Source organism: Rhagoletis pomonella, unplaced genomic scaffold (genome assembly GCF_013731165.1).
Source record: "Rhagoletis pomonella isolate Grant_MI unplaced genomic scaffold, Rhpom_1.0 Rhpom_scaffold_00003, whole genome shotgun sequence".
In the NCBI taxonomy this organism is placed as follows: domain Eukaryota; kingdom Metazoa; phylum Arthropoda; class Insecta; order Diptera; family Tephritidae; genus Rhagoletis; species Rhagoletis pomonella.
In genome coordinates, this window is record NW_023458557.1 from 32437648 (window position 1) to 32463502 (window position 25855).

Consider the following 25855-nt stretch of genomic DNA (forward strand, 5'->3'; position numbering starts at 1 on the left):
GCCGACAAATTGAGAGAACGGTTATACCTTGCTATGTTTTTATCATGCATACATATACAATATTCAAACAGACAAGAAACACAAACACATAAATATATACATATAGGGGAAATTTAAATGAGAGTATATTGACGAACTATTATGTTGATCGTTTGAAACACAGCTTTCTACATGATGTGCAAGTACGAAGTAATACAGTACACACAATACCACGTATACTACATATGTAAGTTCTTTAAAATTTTATTTCCGCGGTTTTTTAAGTTCGTAATTGTATAATATTTGAAAAATAAATCATCTTTAGGCCATTCTAACGTCTTAATATTACGACTGTTGGCTTCTACTTCAAGCCGCGAAAGTAACTCATCGAAAATCGTTTTTTCGTTAGCAATCGTAAAATTAACTAACTCGAGTTTTTTGTGTTTTAAATGTGCACAAACTTGAAAATTTGAAATTTTATTATTTTTATCGTATACCATATTTGTTTTCACCCGGGGTATTTTCTTTCAGAAATCATATGAATATTTGTCATAAACCGGTAATTTAATTTTGTCATTGCATTAACTATCGTACTTTAATTGTGTTTTATTCGTCACTGATCTTGTTTTTACCGCTAGTACTTGTTTAGTTGAGTCCTTTAGTTCGTTCATTGTAATCCGTGACAATGCGTCCGCTCCTACATTCGATTTTCCTTTTATATATTCGTATTCTGATAGTTCTAAGCGTATTCTAGCAAGCTTTGATGACGGGTCCTTCATGTTAAAGAGATAAACTAAGGGTCGATGGTCAGATTTCACCGTAAAGTGAGTTCCGTAAACATACGGTCGAAACTGCTTGATCGCAAAATATATAGCTAAAAGTTCTAGTTCGATGATCGGTTTATTATGTTCTGCTTTGTTGGAAGATTTCGAAGCGAAACATATTGGTAAGTCATTTCCGTCATGGTCTTGGCTTAATATAGCACCACATCCAACCTTCGAGGCATCGACAGCTTTAATAAATTATTTCGTGAAGTCAGGGTATCGTAGCAATTTTGGGGAAATTAACGCTGATTTTAACGATTCAAAAGCATTGTCGCACGTACTGTCCCAAGTAAACTCAACTTTTTTTCTGCCTAATTTATTTAAGGGCGCTGTCAGAGACGCAAAATTTGGTATAAACCGCCTGTAATAATTAGCAAACGCGACGAAACGTCGAACCGCATCTTTATCGGTCGGTTTTGTATATTTTTTAACAGCGTTTATTTTGGTGTCGTCTGGCAGCAGACCTTTGGCTGAACATTTATGGCCTAGGAATGTAACTTCCGGCCGAAGAAAATTGCATTTATTGGGGTTGAGTTTTAGGTTGAAGTTTCGACAAGTTTCAAAGACTTTCGCTAAATTTTTTATGTGATGTGCTTCACTACATCCAATAACGATTATATCGTCAACGTAAAGAAATGCTACATTGGGCGGAATACCGGAAAAAGCGATTGTCATCATACGCGAAAATGAATTTGGTGCTACATTTAACCCAAACGGTAATACTTTCCATCTAAAAGCTCCTCGGTCCGTACTGAAAGAGGTTACGTCACGTGAATCAACATGTAAAGGGATTTGATGAAACCCTGAAAAAGGTCTAAGGTTGAAAAATATTTCGCCCGGCCAAGGATATCTAGAATGTCGTCTACTCGCGCAAGAGGGAACTTATCGGCAACCAATTTTTTGTTAACGGCGCGAAAGTCTACGCACATACGGTATGCTTTTTTACCATTAGTATCTTTTTTTTGAACGACAATTAAAGGGCTATTATAATTCGAAAAACTTTCTTCGATTAATTCATTTTCTAATAACTTGTTAGGACAAAACGAAGTATCTCCTGTCAGCACACAAACAGTCAGAGCATACGCGTCTTGGCACCCACGTCACTGTTGACAGTTACAAGCTTGAAAAAGTAGACGACTTCGTTTATTTGGGAACCAGCATTAACACCAATAATAATGTCAGCCTTGAAATCCAACGGAGAATCACTCTTGCCAACAAGTGCTACTTTGGGCTGAGTAGGCAATTGAGAAGTAAAGTCCTCTCTCGTCGTACAAAGATCACACTCTATAAGTCACTCATCATGCCTGTGCTGGTGTATGGCGCGGAAGCATGGACAATGAAAGCATCTGATGAGGCGGCTCTTGGAGTTTTCGAGAGAAAGATTCTGCGAAAGATTTACGGACCTTTACGCGTTGGTGATGGCGAATATCGCAGACGATTTAACGATGAGCTGTATGAGCTTTACAACGATATAGACATAGTGCAGCGAATTAAAATTCAGCGGCTCCGCTGGCTTGACCATGTCGTTCGGATGGACAGAAATGCTCCTGCTCTGAAAATATTCAACGCGGGCCGCGATGCTGGTAACAGAGGAAGAGGAAGGCCTCCGCTGCGTTGGAAAGACCAGGTGGAGAAGGACGTGGCTTCACTTGGCATTTTCAATTGGCGTCAGTTAGCACAGAAGAGAAATGACTGGCGTGCTGTTTTGGACTCGGCCAAAATCGCTTAGGCGGTTACAGCGCCAAATAAGAAGAAGAAGAATAACTTGTTAACTTGGCGATTTATTTCTTCACGCTGGGAATATGGTAATCGGTAATTTTTAATGTAAACTGGGTTATTGTCTGTCAAATGTAGTTTTTGTTCGTAGAAGTTATTTAAAGTCATTTTGTCATTGGGAAGTGGTTCTGGTGAATTTCCTAAATTAAAAAGACGAAAAACTTCGCATCTGGGTGGAATTACGCAGGTATCGCTTTCAGTTCCGTGAAGAATCGGAATCGCGACTTTTTTGTTACCTACCCAGAAGGAAATGCAATTGCTTGCGTAACTGATAACGCATTTATTGAATTTTAAAAAGCCTTTACCCAATATGCCGTCTGCTGGAATATTAAAGTCGTCGTTAACCACATGTAACGTATGTTCTATAAAAAAGTCCGAAAAAGTCAAATTTGTTGTTATTTTACCCAGAGTAGTATTAGAAGTAACTCCCGTTATGCGGATAATATCATTCGTATCAATTGGAAAATTTTTAGAAAAACTTTAAATTTTTATTAAAGAAATGTCGGCTTGTGTGTCGACCAAAAATGTACATAACTTATTAGACCCGGAAAATTGTAATTGGATAAAATCTGAATAGTTTAGGTTTAAGCAGTAAATGCTTTTTGCTATAGAAAAATCGTTTAGTTGTTTAACTCCTGCTCCCCCAGTGTTCGCTCCTGAGGGGCATGAGCGTTTAAAGCACGGACGTTTGCATTCCTACTCCTACCGTTTGCTGTTCGTGCATTATTGTTCCTATTGGTGTTGCTGTTGGAATTAACCCGTGAACCATTGTTGTTATTATTATAGTGGGTCGATATCGTTGACTGTTATAGCTATTGAATTATTATTATTAGAAGAAAAAAATGACCTATTATTCCTATAACCAGTAAAATTGCGAGTTGGGTTAGTCCCACGATAGCCACCACGTGAATTTCTAAACGTGTTGATACCACGCGATCGAAAAGTTAAAACCTGTCGCTCCTTCACCTCATTATTCTGCTCTACAATTAGTTTTGCAACTACGTCTTTAGAATCTGAAAATTTTGTTGAAGCTAAAATTGATTTTACTAAGTCAGACCTGGCGTTTAGACGAGACACGTTAACAGTTTGCTCAATCGCCATTTCGTGAGCCTTTTCTTGAGTCATTCCTTCTATAATTAACGATCGCTCAAGTGAATCGGATAATTCTGAATAATTGTTGTTGTAAACGTGTAACGCCGCTATTTTCCCTGCCACATTTTGTGCAAAAATCATATTAGTATTTACTTTATATTGAAAAATGTTTTGCAATTTCGAAACATGTTAAAAATTTATAATAAAAAAAAACTTGATGTATAAAAATATATATATACGTATACATATGTATGCATTATAATTTCACCCGTCTGCATAACTCCCTCGCTGCAGTCTGTACCACACAAAAATCCGTTGGTAAATCTGGCGAGTAATGTTGCTATGTGGTTACTATCCCGCGCCGCAGTCTTATTTTGCCGTTGCTGTATTTTTGGCTTTCGTCTCACTGCCGTTATATTTGTATACTCCGTTAGCTGCGAGTGGCGTGGCTTGCTGTTGTTATGCCGTTATGCATACATATGTACATATATGATGGTGGTGGCGTGGCTTGATGTTGTAAAGCCGTTATACATACATACCTACGTGTATGTATGTAGCTAGCGGTTGGTGGCGCGGCTGTACCCTAAAACCGTACAAAATGCTGGAACTTTCTTAAAAATTTGCTGATTACGTAAAAATTAGCTGTACATCTCGCACATTGCTGGAACTTTCTTAAAATGTGCTTGTTGCGTAAAAATTATCTGTACATCTCGCAAAATGCTGGAACTTTCTTAAAATGTGCTACACATTTCGCACAATGCTGGAACTTTCTTAAAAATGATGTTAATGGGTTTTTTCCACCAACCGGGGCCACCACCTGCAACTTTACAGTGCTTTTAGCACTTTTTCAGTTTTGTGCAGATCTCGTGACACATCTGCACGGTCGCCATTTAACGAAGCCTGTACGCAAGCGCTAGGTACGTGGGGCGTAGCACCCAACTCACAAAAACTCAACAAACTCACCCACGTACTTGTGCGTGCAAAAAAGGGATTAGTGCACGCTACCCCTTGCTGCTGCTGCTGGACACTCCCACGCTGCGTCTGATGGATGCTTGGCAGGCTGGCAAATCTGCACGGCCGCTCCTCTGTTTTAACCACTTTTAATTAAACACACCCGCACACTACTTGCGTTTTAAAATAATTTTCTTTAACTTTTAATTTCTCTTATCTAATTTTCCGGACAACCGTTTCAATTTAAAGTCAAGTAGCGATTGATTTGCTTTCATGAAGCCAGCCTACGATACACCTTCTAGAAACGAATGTGGATCGTAAGCTCGCCAGTGTTGACACCACACGCGATGTAATTTTATTATTTTGGGCAACATAAGTGTTGCCATATAAGCTGTTACCACATCGCGTGTAGTGCCATTACACATGGGTCCCGACGGAATATGCATGCTGATGCTGAAAAATTTGAGTCCTGCGGGGGTAGCGTACCTAACGGATGTCCTCAATTTGTCCATGGCCACTCTCATCATCCCAGACATCTGGAAGGTGGGGAGAGTGGTCCCACTGCTCAAGCCGGGGAAACCTGCCAACGTAGGATATTCTTATCGTCCGATAACACTCCTTTCCCCGGTAGCGAAGACACTCGAGACCTTGCTACTCCCGTATTTCACAAACCACTTGACCCCAGCGAAGCATCAGCATGGTTTCCGTAAAGTGCACAGTACAACAACAGCACTTAACGCCATAAACACTCAGATAACTCGTGGCCTTAACCGTAAACGTCACTGTGAGAGAACGATTCTAGTAGCGTTGGACCTGTCAAAGGCTTTTGACACTGTCAGCCATTCCACGCTACTAGAAGACATAGAGGCTTCCTCTCTCCCACAGAGGCTCAAACGGTGGTCGGCAAATTATCTAAGTGGTCGACACTCGTCGGTAATGTTGGGACAAATCGAGCAAACTTAGGAAAATAAAACAGGGGGTTCCACAGGGTGATGTCCTTTCCCCCCTACTGTTTAACTTTTACATTTCAAAGCTCCCTCAACCACCAGAGGGAGTCTCGATTGTTTCTTACGCCGACGATTGCTCGATCATGGCGACTGGGAATGGAATTGATGACCTGTGTTCGAATGTAAACGGATATCTCTCTGAACTTTCTCGCTTCTTCACTGCAAAGTGTCTAGCCCTCTCCCCTACGAAATCCTCTGCGACCCTATTCACAACCTGGACGAAGGAGGTCAGGCTACCGCTAGGAATTCACGTCGATGACACACCAATGCCGACGGTGAATAATCCTAAAATTCTCGGAGTAACATTCGACAGCCTGCTCTCCTTCTCTGCGCATGCAACCGCTATTGTCAATAAAGTACAGAGCCGCAACAAGGTCCTCAAGTCGCTAGCCGGCAGTACTTGGGGCAAAGACAAAGAAACGTTGCTGGCAACATACAAGGCAATAGGCCGGCCGGTTTTAAACTACGCAGCGCCAGTGTGGTCGTCGGGGACTAGTAGGACGCAGTGGACGAAGCTACAGACGGTACAAAATACAGCACTTAGGACAGCGACCGGATGCCTCCTGATGTCACCAGAACACCACCTCCACGATGAGGCGAAAATGCTCCCAATTAGGGAGCACAACACGATGCTCTGCAAGCAGTTTCTTGCTGGGAGCCACAGATGTGGCCACCCAAATGGACAGCTGCTTGCAGAGGAGCCCTCGCCGAGGCACGTCAGGAGGCATCTATATGAACTGACGGACGAAGTCCAGAGGTTCATTAAGCAACCTCTGGACCCGTCAGCTCACAGACAGGCCCTGAACTGCATTCACAGGGACGCAGTCTCGAGTTATGTAGACTCAAGACCTGTGAATGCCGTTCTAGGCACACAAACACCGGACATTGACGCGACGGAGCCCCATCTTGTCGGGAGACCGGGACAACAATAGCCCAACTTCGCTCTGGCTACTGCAGCAGGCTAAATTCCTACCTGAGTAGGTTAAATGCGGATGTGCCGAACGAATGTCCGGCATGCGGAGAGACCCCTCACGACTCGAAAAATCTCTTCGCATGCCCGGAAAACCCCACAACCCTAACGGCGTCGTCCCTATGGACCGACCCCATAGAGGCTGCACGCTTCTTGGGGCTGCTGTTAGTGGAACTCGACGACAACGACTGAGATATCAGCCGATCTGGGCGGGGTTGTTGTAGCCGCTACAACAACAACAGTAGTTGGTTTAATAAGGAAAATGAATTAGCAACAAGAGATTACGCTAACGCTTCTGGCTTTGAACATCGATTACGCAGGTTCGATCCCTGCTGAAGTCTAGAAAAAAGAAGTCTGATGAAGAGATGTGGTGATCTCCGAAATAGCTGCTATAACTTCTACCGCTTAGACTTTGTTGCTTTTTCAATTTTTCCTAATAAACAATCGTGGTACAAAGCTCATTAAAAATATTAAAAATAAAACAGTAGTTATTGTTGTAAGAAAAATTAGCAGCAGTTTTTCTGGCATTGAATTCCGCAGCCATCATATCAGCATTCACAGCGTTAAGGTTATTTGCACTCGAGTTGTTGTTGGTCGAATGCAAGGAGATTATTAGATCTTTTATTGCATCAAATTGTTTCGATAAATCTTTGAATTTAGCATCAAAACTGTTTGAAATAAGATCAATACTAAGCTTTTGAGTTACCAGAACTGCATCCAGAGCCTTAACGAGTTTCTCTGGCATGACAACACACTCATCACAAAGATATAATAGGTTACGTTTAGTTTTGACCAAATTTAAATCATATTCAGAAACGTCTTTGCAGCAAACACGATGAAAAGTTTTTTTACAAAACCCATTACACGGCAGCAGATTAGCATCAGATCTAGAAAAGGCTTTAGTACAATTTCCGCAAAAGTTTTCCATTACGAAAGAAAAGATAATCAAATAACAGAGCGAATTAAAAGCACGTCTGCACACACCGAACACATGTTTTTATTGCGAGTTTTTGGAACGAGTACCAGTTTTAAAACGATATTATACATTTTTGTAGAAAAAAAAGAATTAAGCCGACCTGAACACACGTGAGTGCGATTTTCCTGCAACATCGTGAGCACTTACAAAATTGCGCAATTTTATTTTTCTGAAAATTTATATTTTTATCATATAATTTTAACACACTGGTGAAAAATGCTTGTCAGGGCATGAATCACGTAACTTTGAAACGATAGTCGTTCAAACGATACTGACAAAATGACCTCGTAAAAACACTGATTTATGCATTTGTGTTGCTGTTACGTGTTACTATTACTCTTACATGAAGCAAAACTGGAATCGATTTGACGATATCGCACAAATGATCAAACAATTTTTGGTTTTCATGAAGCAACACAATCTCGACACGATATCGTTCAGACGATTGTCGTCATACGTGATTCATGCCCAGTTCTTCAAATTCACTGCATTTTCAAAATTTCCAAATTACTTAATTTTCAATTTTTACTTTTTTTTTGTATTTTCGTATTTCTACTATTTTGCATAGTTGAAAGTCACAACCAGTTTGAATATTTTCGCAGTTTAGAAAACACCAAAAATTCCAAAATTTTGAACTTTTTGAAGTTATTAAATTTCTTGAGATTTCTTATTGGTGGGATAATTTCGAAAATTTCAAAAACTATCGAAATCCGAGAAATTCTAGAAATTTTGGTAAATGAGAATATTTTGAAATGTATAAAATTATTGAGACTTTAGAAATTTTTATATTTTCCAAAATTTTGAGGATTTATTTTATTCTGAAATGCATCCTAACATGTAAAAATGTGAAACATCACAAATTGTCGAAAAATTCTTATGTTCATGGTACTTGTGTATTAGGGCGGGTCGATTTAAAAATCGCTCATTGCTCTGTGAAAATCGTATTCTAGGGATCAAAATAAGAAACTTTGCCGAAGGAACCATACCTCTAAAACGAATTCTGATGTCCCCCAATTTGGGTCGAACTTTTGGGTATGGGCAAGTTTTGAAAAATCCCACTTTGACCCATTTAGAGTGCTCCAATCGAGTCCAAATGTATGACCGACCCCCACTAACTTTGGACGGCCGATCCACCCATGCCAGTGGCACACCCCCTGGAACTCCCCTGGGGGGTTCCCCATACAATCATTTAAAAAAATCACCATTTTTGGCCTTTACATGAAAAAATCAGCTAAATGGCTATGTTTTTTCTTTATTTTTATTTATTTATTTATAATAATATTTATTATTTATTTACAGTAATATCTATTTTTTCTCTTAAGAAATTTATTTAGTCAGAACATATGTAAATGAAAAAATTAATTTAAGTGAGTTATAGAAAAGAAACTAAAAAAAATTATTGTTTGAAGTCTTTTTGACTTTCAAGTCTGGGCAATTTCGCACGGCTCTCTAATGTCGTCGCCATAACAGCCTCTACATTTTCCGGTATAACCCGTTTGGAAACGCTAGCTAGCAATTGAACATGTCGTTCCGTTCCTTGTATGTGTGATGGAATTTTTGGATCATTAAACGGTGGATCATCTTGATTTAAATATTCTTTCAATGTATCGTACGGAATGCTTCGGGTGAATGGTGGTTCAAATACGATATTTATATCATTCAAATTGATCATTTCCGTATAACTTGTGCAATTAAAGTTTATATCTGGTTTTTTATAAACTCTAAGTTCCATTGGCTCGTCAACATCGGTTCGATAGCGTAGAATTTTCTTGATGGCACAGTCGCGCTTTTCTTTGCTATCATCAAACAACATTGATAACAAGATATTTTCCTAATGCGCATAATATGAATTATCTTTAATTACTTGATTGACAATTTTGCGTAAACGAGGTTCTAGAAATCGTGACCAACCAATGAACTTGAAAAATAATGCACTGCCGTACACGACAGAGCTGTAATACTTGATATTGAAGTACATTGGCACATAACATTTAATTATAAATTCAACCAGAATTCTTAAATTTGCATCTGGATTGTCCGTTGTCACATATAATCGCATTGCTATAGTAAATCAGCGAGTTAATTGTGACGCGAATGGATTTCGCTGCGTTGAAAAATTAATATTTAATGTGGAAAAAGTGCAATTTTCCTAGCAAAAATATTAAAAAATTGAGTTCAATGAACATTTAATACATAAGTGGCAAAAATAAGATGCAGAGACATTGTAATAAAGGTTTATTATATAATAATATAATATTGTGAGAAAGTGACTCTAACTAGCGAATATAACACATACATATGTATGTAAGCATATTCATCTAACGAGATACATATATACAAACAAAGTAAAATAGTGGAAAAGCGCGCGGTTTTAAAGACGAAATGTCTGAAACGGACAAGTGTGAGAAATGTAAAGTTGCAATACGTGGAGAGACAGGTGTCAGGTGTGTGGGTGTATGCGGAAAGGTATACCACACTGCATCAAAATGTTCTGGGTTGGATAGCTACAAAGCCAATGTAATAGGATCGCATCCAATGGTGAAGTTTATCTGTGATGAGTGCATTACATATATACATAATGTTGACTTAGTAGTGCGAGATATGCAAGAGAGTGTTAATAAAAATAGTGTGTACCTAAAAGAATATAAAAATGAATTTGATCGGGCAATACAAGCCAGCAAGAGAGAGTTAAAAGACCTTATGAAAGCGATGGAAGACAAATATAATGAGAGGTTAGCAACCCTAAAAATGCACCAAGAAATGTACTTAAAAAATGCTGCAGAAATTAAGAAAGTGCGAGAGGTAGCGGAGCAAATGGTAAAACAAGTTGAAGTAGTGGGAAATGAAAATGAGAAATTATGTAGCGAAATAAAAACAATAGCGAAGAATAAAAGCAGTGTGACGCAACAGCAAAAATCATATGCAAATGTGTTGAAAATGAGTGATAACACACAAACAATTAGGGAGGTGCCGGAATTTAAGAAACGCACTCCTATCATTGTGAAACCGAAAGCGAAACAAACGAGTGAAAAAACAAAACAAGATTTAAATAATAAAATTAACCCTAATCACCTAAAAATAACTGATATCAAAGCTGGCCAAAATGGTGTTATGGTGATTGACAGTATAGATGAAAGTGAAAGAGAGAAAATCAAAGAAATTATGGACAAACAAATGAGTGATAAATATGAAATAAAGATCCCAAGGGACTATAAACCAAGATTATTTATAACTGATATGCACTTTGAAAAAAATAGTGATGAATTGATAGAATGTTTAAAGAACCAAAACAAATGCCTAGAGCAAGGCGAAATAAAAGTTATTAAACAATATAGTGTCAAAAATAACACCAAAACCTATTATAACGCAATTGTAGAGGTGGATGAGTGTATGTTTACTAGCGTTATGAAGTTAGATAAGCTAAACATAGGATGGGAAAGATGCAGATTCTACGATGGTGTTAACGTGACAACGTGTTTTAAATGCAAAGGATACAATCATAAAGCGACCGATTGTAAAAGTGAAGAAGTGTGCAGTAAATGTCTGGGAAAACACAAAACCACGGAGTGTAATGAAACTCCTAAAAACAAGTGTATAAATTGCATAAAGGCTAATGAAAAATTGAACTTAGGGCTAGATGAAAATCACTTATGTAATAGCCGAGATTGTCCAGTCTATTTAAAGCACTTAAGTGCAAAAAAGCATAGGCTTGGTTATTAGCAACTAACACACCACTCAGAAGTTGTAGATCAACATGAGGAATATATTCCCGCAAAAGTTAACCGCAAAAGCAAGTCTGCAAATGCTGATAACAGTGTATTAAAATGTATTTACTTAAATATTAATAGCATAGTTTCGAATAAAAGTGAATTGGAAGTGATGGCGGAAGTTCATAAGCCGGCGATCATATTATGCTCTGAAACGTGTACAACAAAAGATATTGAAGATAAAGAATTGGAAATAGCAACTTTTAACATGATAAGATGTGATTCCCACAGCAGGCACACTGGCGGAGTACTAATATACGTACATAGAGAAATAAACTTTAATATAATATACAATGATAGTGTTAACATGAACTTGTGGTGTATTGTAATAAAATTGAAAAAACTGGGTAAAAAGTGGCAAATAGGGGTGCTCTATCACTCGCCAAGCACAAGTGATGCAGCTTTCTTAGACTATTTAAATGAAATATTAATTGATAAATATGAAAAAAGTAACCACAATATAATAGTTGGTGATTTTAATATTAACATGAATCATATATCAACATATAGTACAAGACTGAATGAAATATTTTCGGTGATGGGTATGGCTCAAAAAGTGGATTTTAATACACGAATTACGGATACAACTGAATCTAAAATTGATCTCGTATATTCAAATTCAGAAGAAATAAAGTGTAAATCTTTGCAAGCATACAAAATTTCCGATCATGAAACTATAATGTTCAATGTTCCATCATCTAAATCTTATAAGATGAGAGTGTCCAAGAAAATTATTGCTTGGGATAAATATAGTAATGACAGTTTATTAAACCTACTAAGGACTTTTAATTTTAATATCGATGAAAACGCATTAATTGATGATAAAGTTGAACTAGTGAACCACATTTTAACGCAAGCAATGGAAAATTTAACTTATGAAAAAGAAGTACATATAAAACTAATGAATAAGTGGTACGATAGAGAGCTTGCACAATTAAATAAACATAAATTTTATTTATATACATGTGCTATACAGACAGGATTGTGGGATGAATACAAAAATATTAATAAAATGTATAAAAACCTGGTTAAAATAAAGAAAATTAAATACATGGAAAATAAAGTCATAATGAATGAAAACAACGCCAAAGAAATGTGGAAGTACCTTAAATCCACGGTCTGCTTGGCGCGTGATAAGGAAGGTATTAATAAAGCGGTAATCGATGGTATATTGGTAGAAGATGATCTTGCTTTGGCAAATGGACTTAACAAGTTTTTTATAAATAGTGTGATAGAAATAAATAATATTATAGAATATTTCGATATAACACTAAGTGGTAGTCACGCCAATTCCGAATTTAAGTTTGCAAAAATTACAACCGATGAAGTTATAAAAATCCTGCAAGATTTTAAATACAAAATAGGCGGTAGAAAAATTCTGTCTGACGGTGTAATAAAAGACTCTATAATGTATACAGGGTATTTCTACGCCCAAATAATAAATAGCAGTTTGGAAGATGGTATTGTACCAGAAAAGTGGAAAATGTCAACGGTGATCCCAGTTGAAAAAGTCAAAAAGACAATACAACCAGAAGAGCTCAGACCCATAAATACCATACCAAGTGATGCTAAAATTCTTGAGGTGTATGTTAAGAATCAATTGGTAAAACATCTAGATTCAAACAAAATACTTGTCAGTCAACAGTCGGGTTTTAGGAAAAAAAACATTCGTGCGAAACAGCTCTTAACTTTGTGATATCGGAGTGGAAAGACGACCTAAATAATAAGAAAGTGGTGGTTGCTGTCTTTCTTGACCTTAAAAGAGCCTTCGAAACGGTAGACAGGGAAATACTTATCAAAAAGCTTCAACAAATCGGTATTAAAGACATAGAGCTTGCGTGGTTTCGCAGTTATTTAAAGCATAGGAAACAGCGAACAGTTATAAAAACAGCGATATCGGACGAATTGGAAGTGCCCATAGGCTTACCACAAGGCTCGGTGCTAGCACCAATACTGTTCCTCATATATATAAATGATATAATAAATGTAATACAAGACTGTGAGATCAAACTATTTGCAGATGATGCATTACTTATGATCAGTGATGATAATATTACTACTGCGGTAACAAAAATGCAAAATGATCTTAATAACTTATACACATGGCTATGCGCGAATAGGCTAAAGCTTAACATAAATAAAACGAAATATATGGTGATAACTAGGAAAAATATTAATGATGAAGACTTAAGTGGGCTAAAAATAAATAATGAAAGCATACAAAAAGTTAATAGCATAAAATATTTAGGAATTATAATTGATAACAAACTTAAATTTGAAGAACATATAAACTACATAGTGGAGAAAGTCGCGAAAAAGATTGGGGTTGTGCAGAGAACTACCAAGTATATACAAGAAAAATATAAAATAATTATTTATAAATCGGTCATTGAACCACACTTTGTGTATTGCCCATCGATCCTATTCATAATAGCAGACAAAGAAATTGATAAACTACAAAAGCTTCAAAACAGATGCATGAGGTTTATTCTTAAAAAACGTAGAGATGCTAGAACGGGTGATATGTTAAAAAAGTTGAACTGGTTGAGTGTCAAACAAAAAATTTACTTTCACACCATGAAGTTGATATTTAATATAAAACATGGAAATGTACCTGAGTATTTAAGTAACAACGTAGTTTTAGTGGAGCAAACACACAATATAAATACTAGGAATAGACATAATTTCAAATTGCCATTGTTTCGAACAGAAATAGATAAGCAAAATATTTTCTACAAAGGCCTAAAAGGCTACAACGAGCTCCCATTGGAAATTAAAAACTGCAATGAAATCTTAGTTTTTAAGGCAAAATTATATGAATTTTGTAAAACTTTACCTATAAGATAGGATAGTGTAAATTGTATTTTGAATTAGGCTTTGAGCCGTAATAAATAAATAAATAAATAAAATAAATAATAATCTAGCGGCCTTGGTGAGCCACCGAGAATGTACAATTTTCCCTGGTTTGATGTTAGCCAGATCCACCGGAACCACGCCGCTAGAAATTGCATGGGCCATGTCGTATAAGTACTTCGAATCGGTGGAAAATTCAATTTTTTCTGGAGCAGGGGGCATATTTTGCAACTCAATTTTCTGGAAGCCGTCCACCACCTGAAAATATATAATAATAAAATAATTAAAAATGGTTGACAATTATAATAAATGAGTGATAGCAATAACTTACCGGAAGAGTTTCACAAGTTTCGATTTGACGGCTCAGTTTTCCGGTTGCCGATCTTGGTCCAGTGCTGGTGGATTTATCCAAAGCTTCAAACAAATGCCGAAACGGAAGTTCGTTGAAGTGTAGAAGGCAAACGAACCAATGCAATGGTCTTTTTAACAGCAATTCGAATCGTCGTATAATTCCACCGTGTTTGTTGGCTCACCGTCAGTGCATATTCCAATTAATGCATCCAGTGATATATTTTTATCGTTGAAAAAACCATTTAATTTGGTTGTTTTGTATTCAGCGGTTTCATGATCCAGTCTTACGTAACCAATCAATTCAGAATTGGGTTCTCTCAAAATAACAAGATGAGGTTCTTTTACCATCCTAGTATGATACTTCTCATCAATTTTATCTATCGTTAAAGTATCATCTTTTCTGCCATCGAATGAAAATGCTAACAAATTGGTATCATCTAACCGTTTGCGAAGCACTTCTTGTCTGCATTTCTCTTTTTCTCTGCGAACTTTCGATTTATCCATGATGAGAGGTTTCCCATGCTTATCTTTAATTTTAAAATCTTGCAAAAGAGCGGTTCCCAATGCTGATGCTACTCTGTCAGGCACACCAAATCTGTCACATACCAAGGCAAAGTTAAAACAATCGTATCTCTCTGTGTATTGTGAACTTGTGCTTCTATCCATATCTTCTTGAACCGGTGGCGGTGCGTATGTTGAATCATCGGGATCTTGGTATGTTGGCATTGATGACATAGACTTTGCTCCTTGCTCTTCAGTTTCCATCACAAATGCATCCATTGTTAGTCTTCTCTGATTATGTTGATCGTGCATGAGCTCTTTGAGCCGTTCGGGAACCCAGCCGCATGCATATGGAGCTGCCTTCAAATCGTATTTACATGTTCCAATGTAAAAAATTGTTTCCAGAGATTTTACATACTCTGTAAATTGTTGGGTGTTGTTTCTTCTCTTGATTTGCTCTTGATACTTGTCAAGCAATTTATTCAATTTATTAAATACACTTTTTTTCAGCATTATTTCCATACCAAGTTTTTCCCAAATTCCAATCAACTTATCTTGTACTTGAATAGTGAATGATTTATGGGAAAACTTTTTTTGTTCTATTTTAGCACGTTCGCTTAAGTAAAAATAATATCTCAAGATATCCAGATGGGTTGATAAATTAAGATCAGTTAAATCCGTAGACACACCAAAAACAGTAACATCATGCTTGGGTATATGACTCATTGGGTTTTCGATAGTTGTTGATGTAGTTGCTTCATCTTGCGGTGTAGAGGATGGTGGATTCGTTGTAAACTTTTTGATTTGGAATGGTCACTTCACTTATTATTTTTTTTTTAATATTTTTTTATCTGAAATTAGCACTTCACACTTTGAGTTCTTCACAACGGCATTCACAAAAACTGTTGCGTTATATATGGTCTACGAGACGAGGTAATAAGAATGAAATGGTAATTTCAATTCTACCTGCTGTGTCTTGTGGTGGCTTAAAAAAAACAACACAAGCAATTTTGCGATCTGCAATTGTGTCACAGAGATACCTTCATTGTTTAAAAGGGTTGCGGTGCATTCCAGTGATGCCTTAATTGTTAAAATGGTTGCAAAAAACGCGCATTTCTTAAGAAGGTGCCTTAAAATACCCACAAAAAGGGTTGTAAAAACAACCTTCATTTCTTAAGTAGGTGCTATAAAAAAACTACACAAGTAAGTTTACGACATGCAGCTGTGTCTTAAAAAACGCACACAAGCAATTTTCCGATTTCCAATTGTGTCACAGTGATACCTTCATTTTTTAAAACGGTTGAATAAAAAACCCACACATGCAAATGCATCACAGTGATGCCTTGGTTTTAAAAGGGTTGTAAAAACGCTAATTTCTAATAATTTTTTTTAATTTCTTTTCTATTACTAAGTTAAATTCATTTTTTCATTTACATATGTTCTGACTAAATAAATTTCTAAAGAGAAAAATAAACTCCAAAATGAAAAAACATAGGCATTTCGCTGATTTTTTCATGTAAAGTACAAAACCGGCGATTTTTTGAAATGTTTGTATGGTGAACCCCCAGGGGGGTTCCAGGGGGTGTGCCACTGGCATCGGTGGGTCGGGCCTCCAAAGTTAGTGGGGGTCGGTCATACATTTGGACTCGATTGGAGCACTCTAAATGGGTCAAAGTGGGATTTTTCAAAATTTGCCCCTACCCAAAAGTTCGACCCAAATTGGGGGACATCAGAATTCGTTTTAGAGGTATGGTTCCTTCGGCAAAGTTTCTTATTTTGATCCCTAGAATATGATTTTCACAGAGCAATGGGCGATTTTTTTTGCCTCCCCACAAATCGACCCGGCCTATTGTGTATAAAACCTGGAAAATTCTTAGAATTCTAAAATATATTAATAGTAGGAGATCCAACAAAGGCATGACCTTCACCCATCTGTTTAATTGATGAAACCTACTTTATCTGAAATTTAACGTATTAGGAAATATTTCGCGAGTGGGTTGGCTGAAAAAATCCTGGCCAGGATGTTTTTAATCAAATATTAAAAAATTATTATTATTTTTTTAATTTTGCACTAATTTGTTTAATGAACAAATTACATATATACCAATCGAAAGCATAAAGCCTATGGAATGTGCTACACAGATGAGTGAAAATTACTAGTACTACCTACCTGTTCATACCTACCAACCCGATAGGTAGGCCAGAAAAAAATAGACAACCCAACGTTTTCACATTCCATAGGCTTAATACTTTCGATTGGTATACAATTTGTTCATTAAACAAATGAGTACAAAATTTAAAAAATAATAATAATTTTTAATATTTAATAAAAAATGTCCTGCCCACGATTTTTTCAGCCAACCTACTCGCAAAATATTTATTAGCACATTAAATTTCATTGAAAAAAGATGTCATCCATATAACAGATGGGTGAAGGTCGTGCCTTTGTCGGATCTTAGACTATAACATTTTTGAAAATAAGACTCAGTTTAGACCCAAAACCATTAAACCGCGTCATTAAGCGTGATCACTTACTGATCCCCACAATTGATGATTTTATAAGCCAAATGTCTTACAAAAAAATGTTCTTAGTTCTCGACTTATCCAATGGATTTTGGCAAATGGAGTTAGACCAAAAAAGCTCTGATCTAACCACATTCATGACTCCTTTTGGCCGATTTAAGTTCAACCGCGTACCGTTTGGCATCAACGCACCCGAAATGTAAAGCGTAATATGATACAGATATTCAGTGATATACCAGGCGTTGTCGTGTACTTCGATGATATTTGCATAATGGGTGAAACCGCGGTTGAGTATGATAAGCACTATCAATGGTCCTTGAGCGGGCGAGGCAAAACGGTGTATCATTTAACCCTGAAAAGGTTCAATATCGCACACAACAGGTGGAATTTATGGGTCATTGGTTATCGCGTGGGTAGGTAAAACTAAAGAGAAGATACTTACAGGCAATTCTGAAGATTAAAAAGCCAAAAAAGTAATTCGGACGTTCTTCGGCTACTGGGTCTTGTGAAATATCTCGCTAAGTTCATACCAAATTTATCGCATAAATCAGCTCAACTTCGAAACCTAACGAGAAACGATTTAGCATTTACGTGGAATCAAAAACATGACGAGGAGTTTCGTGATTTACTGAATATTATTGCATCAGACCCAGTGTTAGTCGTATATGACAAAACAAAGCCGGTGACCATACAAACGGACGCCTCTAAGGACGGACCAATACACAATGCACAATGGACGACCAGTGGCTTGTGCATCGAGGACATTGAGTCGCAGCGAACAAAAGTGGGCTCAAATAGAAAAGGAGCTACTAGCTATCGTATTTGATTGTCAACGTTTCCTCTACTACGTGTATGGGCGGGACTTCACCGTGGAAAGTGACCACAAGCCCTTAGAAACTGTAATTAAAAGGGACATAGATGACGTAACTGTTCGACTACAACGCATGCTTATGTATTATGTCTGTCACGGGCACAATTGGTTGAGGTGGACGAAATTCCGGAACTTTCTCACGTGATCCATTCAATAACTCGTTTCATATGCCTCTCAGAAGAAAGGGACGAAAAACTCAAACGTATCTGGGGTTTTGTAAGGTCTGGATGGCCTTCATACCACCAGTTAGATGACTTCAGTCGAATATTTCACAGACACAAGTCAGAGCTACATTTTGAAAATGGACTTCTATTACGCAACTGTCGTCTATTGATTCCCTCTGAATTGCAAGGAGGTATTATCATGCTAATTCATGCTACACATCTAGGGATAGAAAAAACGCTTGCTCGCGCGCGTGTACACTACTACTGGCCAAACATGAGCTCTCAGATGAAAAAGCGTGTAGCAGCCTGCGAAATATGTGAACAGTTCAAACGGAACAACCAAAAGGAACCGTTAGTTCCTTTATCTCGATCATCGATTCGTACTCGGGGTTTCTGATGGTAGAACAATTGGATAACAAATCGGCGAATCATATTATTAATAAACTGAAGCGACGATTCAATCACTGTGGATATCCAACAAAACTCAAATGCGACAATAGTCCGTTCAATTGTGGGGCATTTGATAGATTCGCTGATGAATGCAACATCATATTGCAATACTCGAGCCCAACATATGCCCAATGTAATGGTCTAGCCGAAAAAGGCGTGGCAATTTAAAAAAATATTCTAAAAAGATGTTATGCAGCAAAGATGTTAGGTAGCACCTTGTCAATTGTTAAGTGGGAGATTACTTAAAACCAAATTACCAGTATAAAAATCGCTTTTGTGTCGAAACACGGAAAGTTTGAAGAAAAGAAAGCAAGGCAAAAATATTGCTCTGATAGGGACGCAAAGGCATTGCCCATACTGAAGGTAGGAGACCTTATTATGTTTAAGAAAAACGGGAGTGGATTAACGGAACCATAGTTGAAAATCTAAATGACCGCTCGTATATTATTCGGGATAGTTTAGATAACTACTGCAGACGGAATCATAGCTAAAACAAAAAATAGTTCCTTTGATGCAAGTGACATGTTATATGAAGAAGAAATCCATCGTAGAAATGTTAGAAATAATCAGCCTCATTGCGTAAGTCGTAAATTATGCTAAATTGTACGACTCGACAACAGTAGCATTGTTTATTGTCGTAATGAAATAAGTAAACGACCAAAATCGTCGAAAACTATACAGTGCTGCCAAGTTTTTCCATTTTAATACACTAGTCGAGTGGAAATTTTAGGCAATGACGTAGAATTTTCGATACGATTCGGCTCTCTAAAAACGACTTGCATTCGACACGACTCTCGCAATGAGAGTGAATGATCATACGGAGGAAACCGAAATTGTTACATCCCCCAACGAAAAAGCAGAACGTATTAGTAGCAATAATCACGATTGTGAAGCAGAAGAAGCAGACATCAGCCGTGGGCCACAATAATAAAAGGCCATGGAACGAATGCGAAGCCGCTGATGGCATTGGTTCGGAAGCGGAAAACGTAGATCCTACTGGAGGCCAACCCGCTAAGGGCTGATCAACCTTTGGTATTTGAGCGTAGAAGCCTTTTCGCTCGTTTAATTCGACCGCCGGGAAGATACGATTTGTAGTTTAGTGAAAGTAACACTCAGTTAAATAATAAAATTATAGTTTAAAAAACTAAAACCTCCCTATTATAATTGGCATTCGTACTGTCATCAGGTATGCAACTTGAGAATAGAAATCGCTGCATCTTTTAGGCGCATAAATATTACATAGTTACATCCCGAGCTAATAAAAGGAAGGTAAAAAAGGCATGTAATAATATTATGTTTTTCTATAATACATATGCGACCCTTCCACTACTGTTTATGTACTTAGTCAACCCTACGATCTGGCAACACGATATGTATTGTTTTAGCAAAGAAGTAGGCTTACAATCTGGTAACCCGTGGTATATGCATATTAGAGGTAGTAGACACGAAATACATGTAAAAGCGTGAGCCCGCATTTTTATTAATGAGGACCAATAATTTCTGATTAAATAAACGCAATTGGTACAGATCGGGTCACCCATTCGGACACAATAGAACAAAATCATTGGGCAAATAATAGGCTGAGATTTCCATATTCCTATTTCAGGCAAAGTATAGCGATTTTTTTAATTAAATTCGCAGGGGGTGTTGAGGAAGTGCTCATTGACCGTTATCTTCAACATTTTGCGTAGAAATGCTAACAGTTTTAAAGTTATTTGTTGTTAAAATTTCCTCATTACTTCATACATTTTTTATATAAACACTGCACTAATCACTTTTCTTTTCATTATTATATCATCTTTTCTTCATAAACAAATGAATGTACACTGCCGGAACAAAGTATTGGCACAGCAAATTTTTCACAATATATGCAACAATTTTCATTCTATTATTTTTCCGCTAATTTCGTATAAAAATATGGTTCATTCCACAACAAAAAGCATAAAAATATAATTCCTAAACTTTGTGCAAAACTCGCGAAAATTCAGCAAATTTTCATGAAAATTTTCAACTTTTTAATCATATTTTTTAGAATTTTTTTGAGTATGCATCCACTATTGTAATTTTTGGTCACTAATTTATTTACAAATTGGGTTTGAAATATGCCCTTTTTTGTAAAATTCGGAAATTAGCGTACATTTATCACTCCTATTTTCCTTAAAGCAGCCACTTCACCAATGCATTTTTATATTCCCCTTCACTTTAAACTTTATTCGACTTGTTACAACTTTCTTTATTACTTTAATTTTAACCTATCAATCACAATTTATTAAATAAAAACACCTTCAAAACCACGCGTCTGCCTTTGGTTGCATATGCAAATTAAATGTCGGCGCTTAGCTGTCAAACTGCTAAATATACAGGAAGGATGAGAGACAAAAGAAAATAGGATATAACCCTGTAAGCATTAAAAATATACAAAGGTGTTCTCTGCAAAAGGTGTTCAGCTCCTTTTCTTCGCAAAAAAGAAAGTAGAATTCTACTGTCTGAGGGTTATAATCCCTAAGTGCGGCCGAAGGCCGCTTACGCAGAAAGTTATTCTCTGCAAAAGGTGTTCAGCCCCCCTTCTTTGGCAACTTCTTTTTTTTGGGCAAACAACAACAACAAAAATTATCAAAGGTTAAAGTTCAATATAAGCAATTTTTTAAATCAAGATTTCTTAAAAACGGATGGGTGGATTTTGATCTCATTTAATAGGAAATTTGATTCCCTTTAATTTAGTATACGTACTTTATATATATGTTGTATGGTTCTTACAAAAAAAAAAATCCGCTTTACGAAAAGTTCCACTCCCCAAACCCCTCCCCCCCCTCCCCCCCTTCGGGGCCTCCGACAGAACCCTGGGGAACCGTTTGAAAACGGGCGAAAAACAGCATTTACCGAGGAAAATTGATCAGTTTGAAGTGGAATATAACCCATCTAACAGAATCTGTGGGGTTTTTAAATAAAAGAAGTTATCCCAAGGTGGTTATCAGGCGAAAGAAGGGGGGCTGAACACCTTTCGCAGAGAACACCTTTCTGCGTAGGCGGCCTTCGGCCGCACTTACGGATTATAACCCTCAGGCAGTAGAATTCTCCTTTCTCTGTAGCCAAAGATGGGGGGCGGAACACCTTTTGCAGAGAACACCTTTCTGCGTAGGCGGCCTTCGGCCGCACTTAGGGATTATAACCCTCAGGCAGTAGAATTCTCCTTTCTGTGTTGCCAAAGAAGGGGGGCTGAACACCCTTTACAGAGAACACCTTTCTGCGTAGGCGGCCTTCGTCCGCACTTAGGGATTATAACCGTCAGGCAGTAGAATTCTCCTTTCTGTGTAGCCACAGAAGGGGGGGCTGAAGACCTTTCTGCGTAGGCGGCCTTCGGCCGCTCTTACGGATTATAACCCTCAGGCAGTAGAATTCTCCTTTCTCTGTAGCCAAAGATGGGGGGCGGAACACCTTTTGCAGAGAACACCTTACTGCGTAGGCGGCCTTCGGCCGCACTTAGGGATTATAACCCTCAGGCAGTAGAATTCTCCTTTCTGTGTTGCCAAAGAAGGGGGGCTGAACACCTTTTGCAGAGAACACCTTTCTGCGTAGGCGGCCTTCGGCCGCACTTAGGGATTATAACTCTCAGGCTGTAGAATTCTCTTTTCTGTGTTGCCAAAGAAGGGGGGCTGAACACCTTTTGCAGAGAACACCTTTCTACGTAGGCGGCCTTCGGCCGCACTTAGGGATTATAACCCTCAGGCAGTAGAATTCTCCTTTCTGTTTTGCGAAGAAAAGGAGCTGAATACCTTTTACAGAGAACACCTTTGTATATTTTTAATGCTTACAGGGTTATATCCTATTTTCTTTTGTCTCTCATTCTTTTGCATATTTTGGAGTTTGACAGCTGAACTACGCCATTTAATTTGCAAATGCAACAAAAGTCAGATGCATGATTTAGAAGGTGTTTTTATTTAATAAATTGTGATTAATTGGTTAATATTAAAGTTATAAAGTGGCGACTAGACCCTTTCGAATGAGGGGGGTTTGGGGGGGGCCACGCCCCCTCCCCCTCCGCCCCCCACCCCAAAAACGATGGGCCAATAACTAAACATTTCCCCTTTTCGTAAAGTGGCGACTGTCCCCTTTCGAATGAGGGGGGTTTGGGGGGCCCCGCCCCCTCCCCCTCCGCCCCCCACCCCAAAAACGGTGGGCCAATAACTAAACATTTCCCTTGAGAAATCTTGATTTAAAAAATTGCTTATTTTGAACTTTAACCTTTGATAATTCTTGTTGTTGTTGTTTGCCCAAAAAAAGAAGCTCAATCATCTCTATCGATTCCAATATTTTATTTTTTTTTTTTGAGATTTGGAGCCCAACGTTTGGGCACAGCAACACAAAATCGTTGTACAAATAAATAAACAGTACCCCTATACTGCACTTGTTCCCTTTTTAAGCGAACAAACGCAGCAAAACGCAAATGAAAATTATGATTTTTGTTAATTTTTCTAAGGGCTCCCCAGGGTCCCATAGGGGCCTAGGCCTTCCGGAGCTGCATTTTTGTAAATGGCTATTCATGCCCTCTCTAAAATGATGGGCGGAGGTCCCATGTGCCTTCCCCTTCGCCCACCGTCACTTTAACAATCAAAATAGAGGAACGCCAACCCAAGTTTCCCCCAAAAAGTACACCCCATGTAAATGGATTATTAAATTTACTCATAAAGTTATATATCCAACTTTTCGAATATCCAGGTAAGTCCCGGTAAGCAGCCCCTTTATTTTCATACTTCACTCAAGCGAAACCAATGGTCTGCCAATCGTACATTCATACACATATGCATATATAAATAACCAAATTACTACCTTAATACATATTTTTTGAACTTTACTCACACCTTTCAGGAACTTTTGTTCAACGCTCTATTTCCAGTAATTTACTTAAAACTGATTAAATTAATACCTGTAAAAAAAAAGTTTACTTATGTACTACCGCCGTCTCTCTCGAGATATATAGTAGTGGCCCTGCTTAGGGATCGAACGATACTATCGATATTGAGTAAGTATCGATACTGAGGGTAGAAAAATGAGTACTTTAATACTCGATACCTTATTTGGTGATTTTACTCGATACTTTCCAAAATACTCGTAGTATCGAATACTTTTTAAAAAACACACTTTTTAAATTTTGTCTTCCATTGGCAACCCAATTTTCTTTGCTTATATGGATTACTATATTTCAATTTTGTCCATCACTTAAAATAAACTGAAATTTCGTGTAGTCTGTTACATAACATAAACCAAATAAGTTTAACTTTAATGGCCTTATTCATAAAAAATAAAGTAGACTTAAAGAGCTTAAATAAAATGACACTTTCATACATTTTTCAGTTTATAAACCTTTTTTATTTTTATGAATAAGGCCATAAAACTTTACTTTAAACTTTACTTTGAAGTTCACGAAAATACAGAATTTTTAGAAACTTTTAGGGTATGCAGTTTTGTAACCTGTTCAACTTTCCGTGTAGTCTACTACCGTTGACTTTTAATTAAAACTTGCACAATATTATACAAAATTGAATAGGCTACAAAAATGCATACACATAAAGTTTCCAAAAATTCTTAATAAATTTTAAAATTCGTGAAAGTAAATATGTGTGTATTTATGTATGTACATTTAACGTTTAACGTTACTTCTAACGTGGAAGTAAGTTCTGCAATGAAATAAAAATCTAATATTTTAAATGTCTATTGTTTTAATTCCAGGAAATATATATATAGATATACGATTGAAGAACAAAATAATTTTAGTATCCCAAAAAACGTATTTTAATGAATCCGATACTGAGTAGTATCGATACTTTTTCCCTGATACTTTTAGAGTATCGATACCATGAGCTCGATGCCAGAATGAGTACTCAGTATCGATACCAAAGTCTGAAATTTCAACCCTAGCCCTGCTTTCCGGCCATAGTTGCCAGCTTAGTGCTTTAAGCACTAGATTTAGAGCTTTTTGAAAATTAAAACGCCAAACAAAATGATTTAGTGCCTAGGGCCCCTTTTAGTGCTTTTTTTTAAACTAAAATTCCTGAATTTACAAGAACCTACAAATTTAAATGCACTAAAATGCATTCGCGTTGAACATGCTAGCACGCAGATAATTTAAGTATTTATTTCTTTATTTTCTTGATTATTGATTGATTACACAGTTCGAAAAATTGTATCTCTTTTTACCACCTGAGTGCATAGGTTTTTGTAGATTTTTCGGTGCTGAATCCAAAACTGGCTGCAGAATTTCTCTACCACGTCAGAATTTTGAGATATCCTAACCTCTAAGTGTAAAAACACGTTTTTTTGCAATATTTGGAGTTATATTATAAAACAACTAATTTTTTCGCTCATTTCTACTCAGGGTATCATTACGTATTACTCTTCCCCTTTAACATTTAATTTCGTTTGTTGCGATTCGATTGTTTTTTCTCCAGATCAGTGGTGCATACGTGAGCCAAATGGAGCTACTCGGATTTCACGTACAAGTCGTGTGTACGAAGCTACCGAACTTTTGCGACGCTAGCAGCCTGCCAGTTTGCTTTCGCACTTCATGCAGTAAGTAGCTCGTGTGCAATTTGTTTCTTTGAGTACACACATACTGAGACAAAAATTGTGCGCTTGTATTGGAAGCTCTGCCAGCGCTGTGCACCACTGCTCCAGATATACCAGTTTTAATGTGCAGTACTTCGGTATTACTTCGTAAGCATGAATGGGTATTTATCAGACAACAGCATGAGTTTACTCACTCCCATGTAAATAGTATGAACTCATTGTTGTGAACTCTATAA

At 37.3% G+C, this 25855-nt stretch overlaps 1 protein-coding gene across 6 annotated transcripts in view; it reads right to left on the bottom strand.

Annotated features, from left to right (window-relative positions):
- LOC118735148 (Krueppel homolog 2) overlaps positions 1–24070 on the bottom strand; it is a 199634-nt gene extending 175564 nt beyond the window's left edge. For 5 of the 6 annotated variants that reach the window (XR_004992523.1, XR_004992522.1, XR_004992524.1 and 2 more), the window contains exon 1: positions 23913–24070. The gene's annotated coding sequence lies outside the window, so the exon portion shown is untranslated. The remainder of the gene's footprint in view (positions 1–23912) is intronic. The other variant, XM_036464779.1, reaches the window with a different exon arrangement.
- Between the last annotated feature and the right edge of the window lie 1785 nt (positions 24071–25855).